Below are 6,464 nucleotides of genomic sequence, written 5' to 3'. Positions count from 1 at the left end.
GCAGCATTTTTGGCTTTGAAAATGGAGGAAGGAGCTCCAACCATGAATGTGGGCAGCCTCTGGAAGCTAGCAAAGGCCAGGGACCACATTCTCCCGTGGAGCCTCTAGAAAAGTGCGCACGGTGATTTTAGCCCTGTGAGACCCAAGTCAGACCTCTCACTCACAGAACTGTAAGATAGTAAATTTGTGGTGTTTAAGTTGCTAAGTTTGTAGTAATGTGTGACAGCAGCAATAGACTACTAATATACTCTGGCTAACTAATTTTTCATCATCTTTATTTTGGAAATACTTCTCTAGTTTATTTTGGTAATCTTAATTTTGGAGGTACTTTGCTAGTCTGTTGGGAATTTCAATAAAATACCAAAATAACTTCTACAGTGTTGGCTAATGATATACTACTTCGAAGTTACTTCACGTGTTTGATGCTAACGTTTTCCCACATTTTCATATTGTTTCTACTGTCAATAAAAAAGAGGTGTGTTAAACGCTGTAGTGCATGAAAATAACACTCAGATCCTTTTGTAATGGGGGTGACCACCTGGATGCCCTACATAAGCTAGACATCTGGTAGTGCATTGTGTTGTGCCTGCTTCATTTTGTTTTCTGGTTGAAGAGTTGGAGAGTAATGAGCTCAGACAAGCATCCTTGTGTTACTTTGATAGACACAAAAGACGAGTTCTTAATTGATCTCAACAGCCTTTTCCTGCTTGGAAGCCTCTGTGGTTTTGCATAACCCCTGTCATTTAACTGACGCTGTTGGAAGTTATCCCCTTGTTGTACTGTGACCAAGAAAGCATCAGCTCCTCCCTTTGTGTTCATAAGCAGACGTGATGATAGCCTGCTCATGGAATTTCTGCTCCTGACTTCTGGCTCCAGTTGAGCTGTCCAGGTACCTACCTGGCGTTTGTGTATTCCCAACCTCCTTGCATCTCCTTACGCATTATTTCCACATCAATCCAGGACTGAAAGGAAAACTTTTCCACAGGGATTGGCGACCTATAGCTCTGTGACATACCAGCACGTTTTGTTTATCCTTGACCGTGTTAGGGAACAGGGCAGGATGGGGCAAATTCTTTAAAAGGAGGGGCAAGACTAAATTGTGAAAAAAGGACATTTCAATACAATGAGTAAAAAGTAAGACCTTTAAATAGTTGCCATGTTTTGGGAAGGCAACAAAACAGAAGATTTTTTTTTTCTTTTTTTAGGATTGGTACCTGAGCTAACAACTGTTGCCAGTCTTTTTTTTTTTTTTTTTTTTTTGCTTTTTCTCCCCAAATATCTCCCCCGTACATAGTTGTATATTTTAGTTGTGGGTCCTTCTAGTTGTGGCATGTGGGACGCTGTCTCAGTATGGCCTGATGAGCGGTGTCACGTCCACGCCCAGGATCCAAACTGGTGAGAAACCCTGGGCTGCCGAAGCAGAGCACGTGAACTTAACTACTCGGCCACGGGGCCAGCCCCAAAACAAGTTTTAAGGTAGATATTATTTTTAAGGGAGGGTGTTTTTGTTTAGTTTTTAATTCAGTTGTATAATGAATGAAACAAACTACATATGAATTAGCACCACGTTTAAATGCCAACAATAAATTGGAGGTGCGTTTCCTGTGTGATGACAGTTAAAGTCTTTCTAAATTTACATGTTTTTTTTTTTAAAGATTTTATTTTTTCCTTTTTCTCCCCAAAGCCCTCCGGTACATAGTTGTATATTCTTCGTTGTGGGTCCTTCTAGTTGTGGCATGTGAGACGCTGCCTCAGCGTGGTCTGATGAGCAGTGCCATGTCCGCGCCCAGGATTCGAACCAAGGAAACACTGGGCCGCCTGCAGCTGAGCACGCGAACTTAACCACTCGGCCACGGGGCCAGCCCCTAAACTTACATGTTTTAAATGATGAGGAAATTATAGCAAAAATGGAAACAGATGCCCTTGTTCTGATTTTAGAATAAGTTTCTCTCGTAAATTTTGGCCATGTGAAGGGTTGTATGCATATTAGTACAAGACTGACTTTTCTTAATTTAGTAAAATGTATCTTACACGACACAAAATTTACCACTTTAACCGTTTTTAAATGTACAGTTCAGTGGCATTAAGTACATTCACATTGTGCAACCATCGCCACCATCTGTGCTCAGAACTTGTTTATCTTCAAGACTGACTTGATAAGGAGGCAAGTTTAATTCCCTCAACCTGGTACCTGGATTTCTTTTACTTTTCACATCATCTTTATACCACGCCCTTCTGATCTTAGTATTTCCTCCAGGTTTAAAAGATCCTCAGTGTACAAGTCCAATGTAAGGGAGGTTTTGATGACCAAATGGTTCAGGCAAGTCATATTAGTTCATCTCCAAAGTAAAGAAAGAACCATGGGTGGCTTCTGGTTTCATCCTAGGAACACTATCATTTGAAAAGTCCCCCAAGAAACTATTAATTCAGGGTGACTTGAATTTCTTGGCTGTGGGCCTTTCCAGTCTTGAACCAAAGTCATTTCCACCCATGGGGTGACCCGGGAAAAGCTCCAGGGCCTTCTCTAGTGTGCAGGAGAGCCCCAGACCGAGCTAGTGTTGGATCAGCTCAGATCAGGGGGCATTCACATTAATTTTCCAAGGACTTTCCTGCAAATGAATTTTGGATGGAAATACTTATTACATATCAAATGATTTTCTCATATTAGTGAGATCAAAGAAAGAATTTTAATTTTGTCCAAGGTGGTCTGGGGAGGAAAAAAAATCTAACTTCTGAGTACTCTGAAAATGTTGGGAATTTCACATTAAAGAACAAATGTTTTTTAATTGATAACTAACCTGATATGTGAAAACCTATAGAAATATGAATAAGGGGTGACTAATTCAGAATTAGTATCAGTTTTCTCTTAAATGGCAAGTTCCTATGGCTGTGTGATTCTTTTTACAAGAATGTCTTTCACACTGCTTAAGACTAGTTACTGTGTAAAATTTAAAAATATAATCTATACTTTTATGGATCTAAAACTGTAACAGTCCACTGGGTTGCTTGTCGTAAGTTGAACATTGTTTCATTTCCTCAGTATTACTATATTTAGGTATACTTTATAGGCATTCAGTTTCCTTCCAGTCCTATTTGTGTCACAATGTTTGTTTTATAGTCAGACACAAAATTAAGTGGTTCCAAATTGTACAATCACTTCTATGTTATTTATTCAAAATAGTTGGGTCTTCCCTTAATCCACTTTGGGTTTAATCCTGTCATACTCCTGTAGGCCAAGAAAATGAAAGCTTATCTGGATTACACTTATGCTTAATATCAACATGGTTTGTAAGTAATGGAAAAACCACTCACTGACGTATTCAACAGGCCTGGGACCAAAGTGCTCTGTGCAACAGCCAGGAGTGTGTGCTGTGTGTGTTTGCCCTTGGAGGTCAGAGAACGTGTCTGAGGAAACGAGAACCCTGTGTGGAACAAGTGTGGTTCAAAACCAGTGTGGATGCATGGACTACATGTGGGATGTTAAAGTTATATTCCTAGAAGTAGGAACATCTGGAAAAAATACCATTCTCTGCTTAAAAAACAAATTTCTATATATAGTCGATCTCTTGTTCCTTAAAGTCAATGCCATCAGGTCTTAGATTGTTAACTCATTTTGCTGCCACCAGTGTCACTTATTTGTAGTGATTCTTGGAAAGCTTAGTCAAGAGAATTTCCTAAAATTTAAAAAAAGTGTGCTTAAAATATTTTCAACTTAGTCTAGGTGGGTTGTAAAACTCATTTCTGTACAAGTAGTTTATTTAAACTAGGAATGTGTTCTAAGAATCTTTCCTGAAATACAGAAATACTTTTTCTGTTGAAATAGCCTATTTGTAAGCAAAGTAAATTTTCTTGTGCCTAACTTACAAAACCTCGGACGGAATGTCTAAACAGAAGCAATGAGAGGTCGGTGGTTAGAACTGCGTGTCCGCGTAGCAGTTTACAAGCTTGTCTGCCTCGCCGGTAAGTTTGAAAAGGCAGAGTGAGGGTCAGAGCAATAAGACTAGAGTGCTTTCCAGACATCACCCCTTATCAGACATCAACATGTTTATGAGGACAAACACAAAAGCCTGGAACTTTCCTGGCCCCACTTCTTGTTCTCACTGCCATCCCCAAAGGCAGAATCTGGGAAACAGCTTGGGAACTGCCGCCAGTCCCTGTCCAGGCTCGGCTTCTGTCCGCTGCTCAGCTCAGCACGTACACAGACTTCCTTCGGGTGCTGGCTTCTCTGTTGGCTGCACTTCCTGGGAAGGACCACAGCTAGGTGAAGAGAAGCAGCTGGTGCAAACTGACTGATGCCTGGGGCGAAGGCCTGAAAAGCTGCTTGAATGTTCTGGAGCTTTCAATATGTGATTCCCAGTAGACATGTTTATGACTCCCTTAAATAAAAAAAGGAGCAGAGATGAGGTGATGCATGGTAAAAATGACGTTTGTTATAAAATATTAATATCATTGTAGGTAAACAGGAAAGATAAATATTTATCTCTCATCAGAAGCTACCTTTAGCTATAGTGAAACGTGCTGGATAGATTAAAAGAAAAAATCACCACTGATGCATTTTCGATCTATGTTTAATTCATTAATCAGCAAATGGTAAATGAGAAAAGTGAATTTTTCCACTTGTTTTTATTTCACAAGGTAATAATGGAACACTTCAATCTGCTTGTGAGACCAGTTATTTCAGTCTTTGCCTTTCTGGCTGTCCCTCCTGTAAGTCTTTTTAAGTGCAAGCAAATTGAAAGATACTCTATATACTGTACAGGAAAGGAAATGCCACATGATTCTCTTTATAGAGCAGGGAGTAAAGTGGCTTTTTCCCTTTGAAAATTGTGGCAGAGCAGTATTTTTAAAACTATCCATAGCGACAGACAAGTTTTTAAAATTTCCAATCTTTTGCAGATGGGCACTTTTGTAAAATGTAATAAAAATGTTGCACTGAGATCGAATTGCTACAAAAGTTTCTAAACACTTATGCTAGTTTTCTGTATGTATTCTTGCAGACTGGCAACAAAGAGTTCGTAATGTGACACTGGTCTGTAGGACACACTTTAGTAGCACTGAAATACGAGTTTCAGGCAAGAATCAGTAGATTCTGATGTTATTTATCCGGGGATTTGGGATTTTGCCCAGAGTGAGAGGGTAGTGTTTTTGTTTTGTTTTGCTATTGCTGGTCCAACCAAGGCCACTACATTGAGCTGTGTGGTGTGTGCTTTGCTCAGGGCACCTGACTGAGAGGTGAATAGGGGCTGGGGTCTCCCCTCCAAGTACTGGCCCCAGAGGAAGGGGTGTCAAGGGGTGTCTTTTTCTACCAACAAGTCTCAGTCCACTGGCCAAGTCCTGCACCACTGGGGCCCCTTCTCCTAACTTGCATAAAGGCCTGCTTGGCAGAGGTCCTTGGATCGGCTTTGAGACAGTCCCACTTTGCAGTAGGATGCTACTTTTTTTTTTTTAAAGATTTTATTTTTTCCTTTTTCTCCCCAAAGCCCCCCGGTACATAGTTGTATATTCTTCATTGTGTGTCCTTCTAGTTGTGGCATGTGGGATGCTGCCTCAGCGTAGTTTGATGAGCAGTGCCATGTCCGCGCCCAGGATTCGAACCAAGGAAACACTGGGCCGCCTGCAGCTGAGCGCGCGAACTTAACCACTCAGCCACGGGGCCAGCCCCAGGATGCTACTTTTTTGAGAAGGCTTTCATAGGTTTCCACATTCTCTTCGCAGAAATCAGCAAGAACCTCATTCTGATTTCAGTTCTTTGTGCTTAAAAATCTTCACCACATTTCATTTCTTCCCTGGAGTTCAAGCTCATGTAGGAAGGGATGTGGGTTTTATATCATTGTGACTAGAACAGTGCTCATGCAAATATCAAATGAATTCCACATTGCAAGTTGATAACTGAGAGCCAAGCTGTTACTTCTTAAAGGAACAAAGAATCAAATCTGATACAGTCGGGTGCTGCTTAAGGAGGGGGTACATTCTGAGAAATGTGTTAGGCAATTTCGTCGTGTGAGAACATCATAGCACATACTTACATAAACCTGAATGGTATAGCCTACTACTCACCTAGGCTATGGGGTACTAATTTTACAGGACCACTGTCATAGATGCGGTCCGTTGTTGACTGAAGCATCGTTATGTGGTGCCAGCATGTAGTGTGATTATTTTCCCCTGAAATTTCTTTTTATTGATCCAGGACTTGAAGAGAGCAAGTTGTTAGATGTAGTCCTGGGGAGAGAAGCTTCCTGAAGTTAATGATACCCTGACATATTCATCCAGTCAGGGTGACCTATGAATGACCACAACAGACATTGGAGATCAAACCAAGTTTTCCTAACATTTTAGCTCTAACAAGGTTAAAATTAGCCAAGGACATTGAGTTCACCCAGAAACGGGTTCTTAAACAAATATGGCTCATGAAAGAATGTTATTTAATGGGGTCATGGACTCCTAAGGATGAGCATAACCTTAAG

Source organism: Equus quagga, chromosome 9 (genome assembly GCF_021613505.1).
Source record: "Equus quagga isolate Etosha38 chromosome 9, UCLA_HA_Equagga_1.0, whole genome shotgun sequence".
Lineage (NCBI taxonomy): Eukaryota > Metazoa > Chordata > Mammalia > Perissodactyla > Equidae > Equus > Equus quagga.
The sequence above is the reverse complement of the archived record's forward strand: the minus strand, read 5'-3'. Positions refer to the sequence as shown.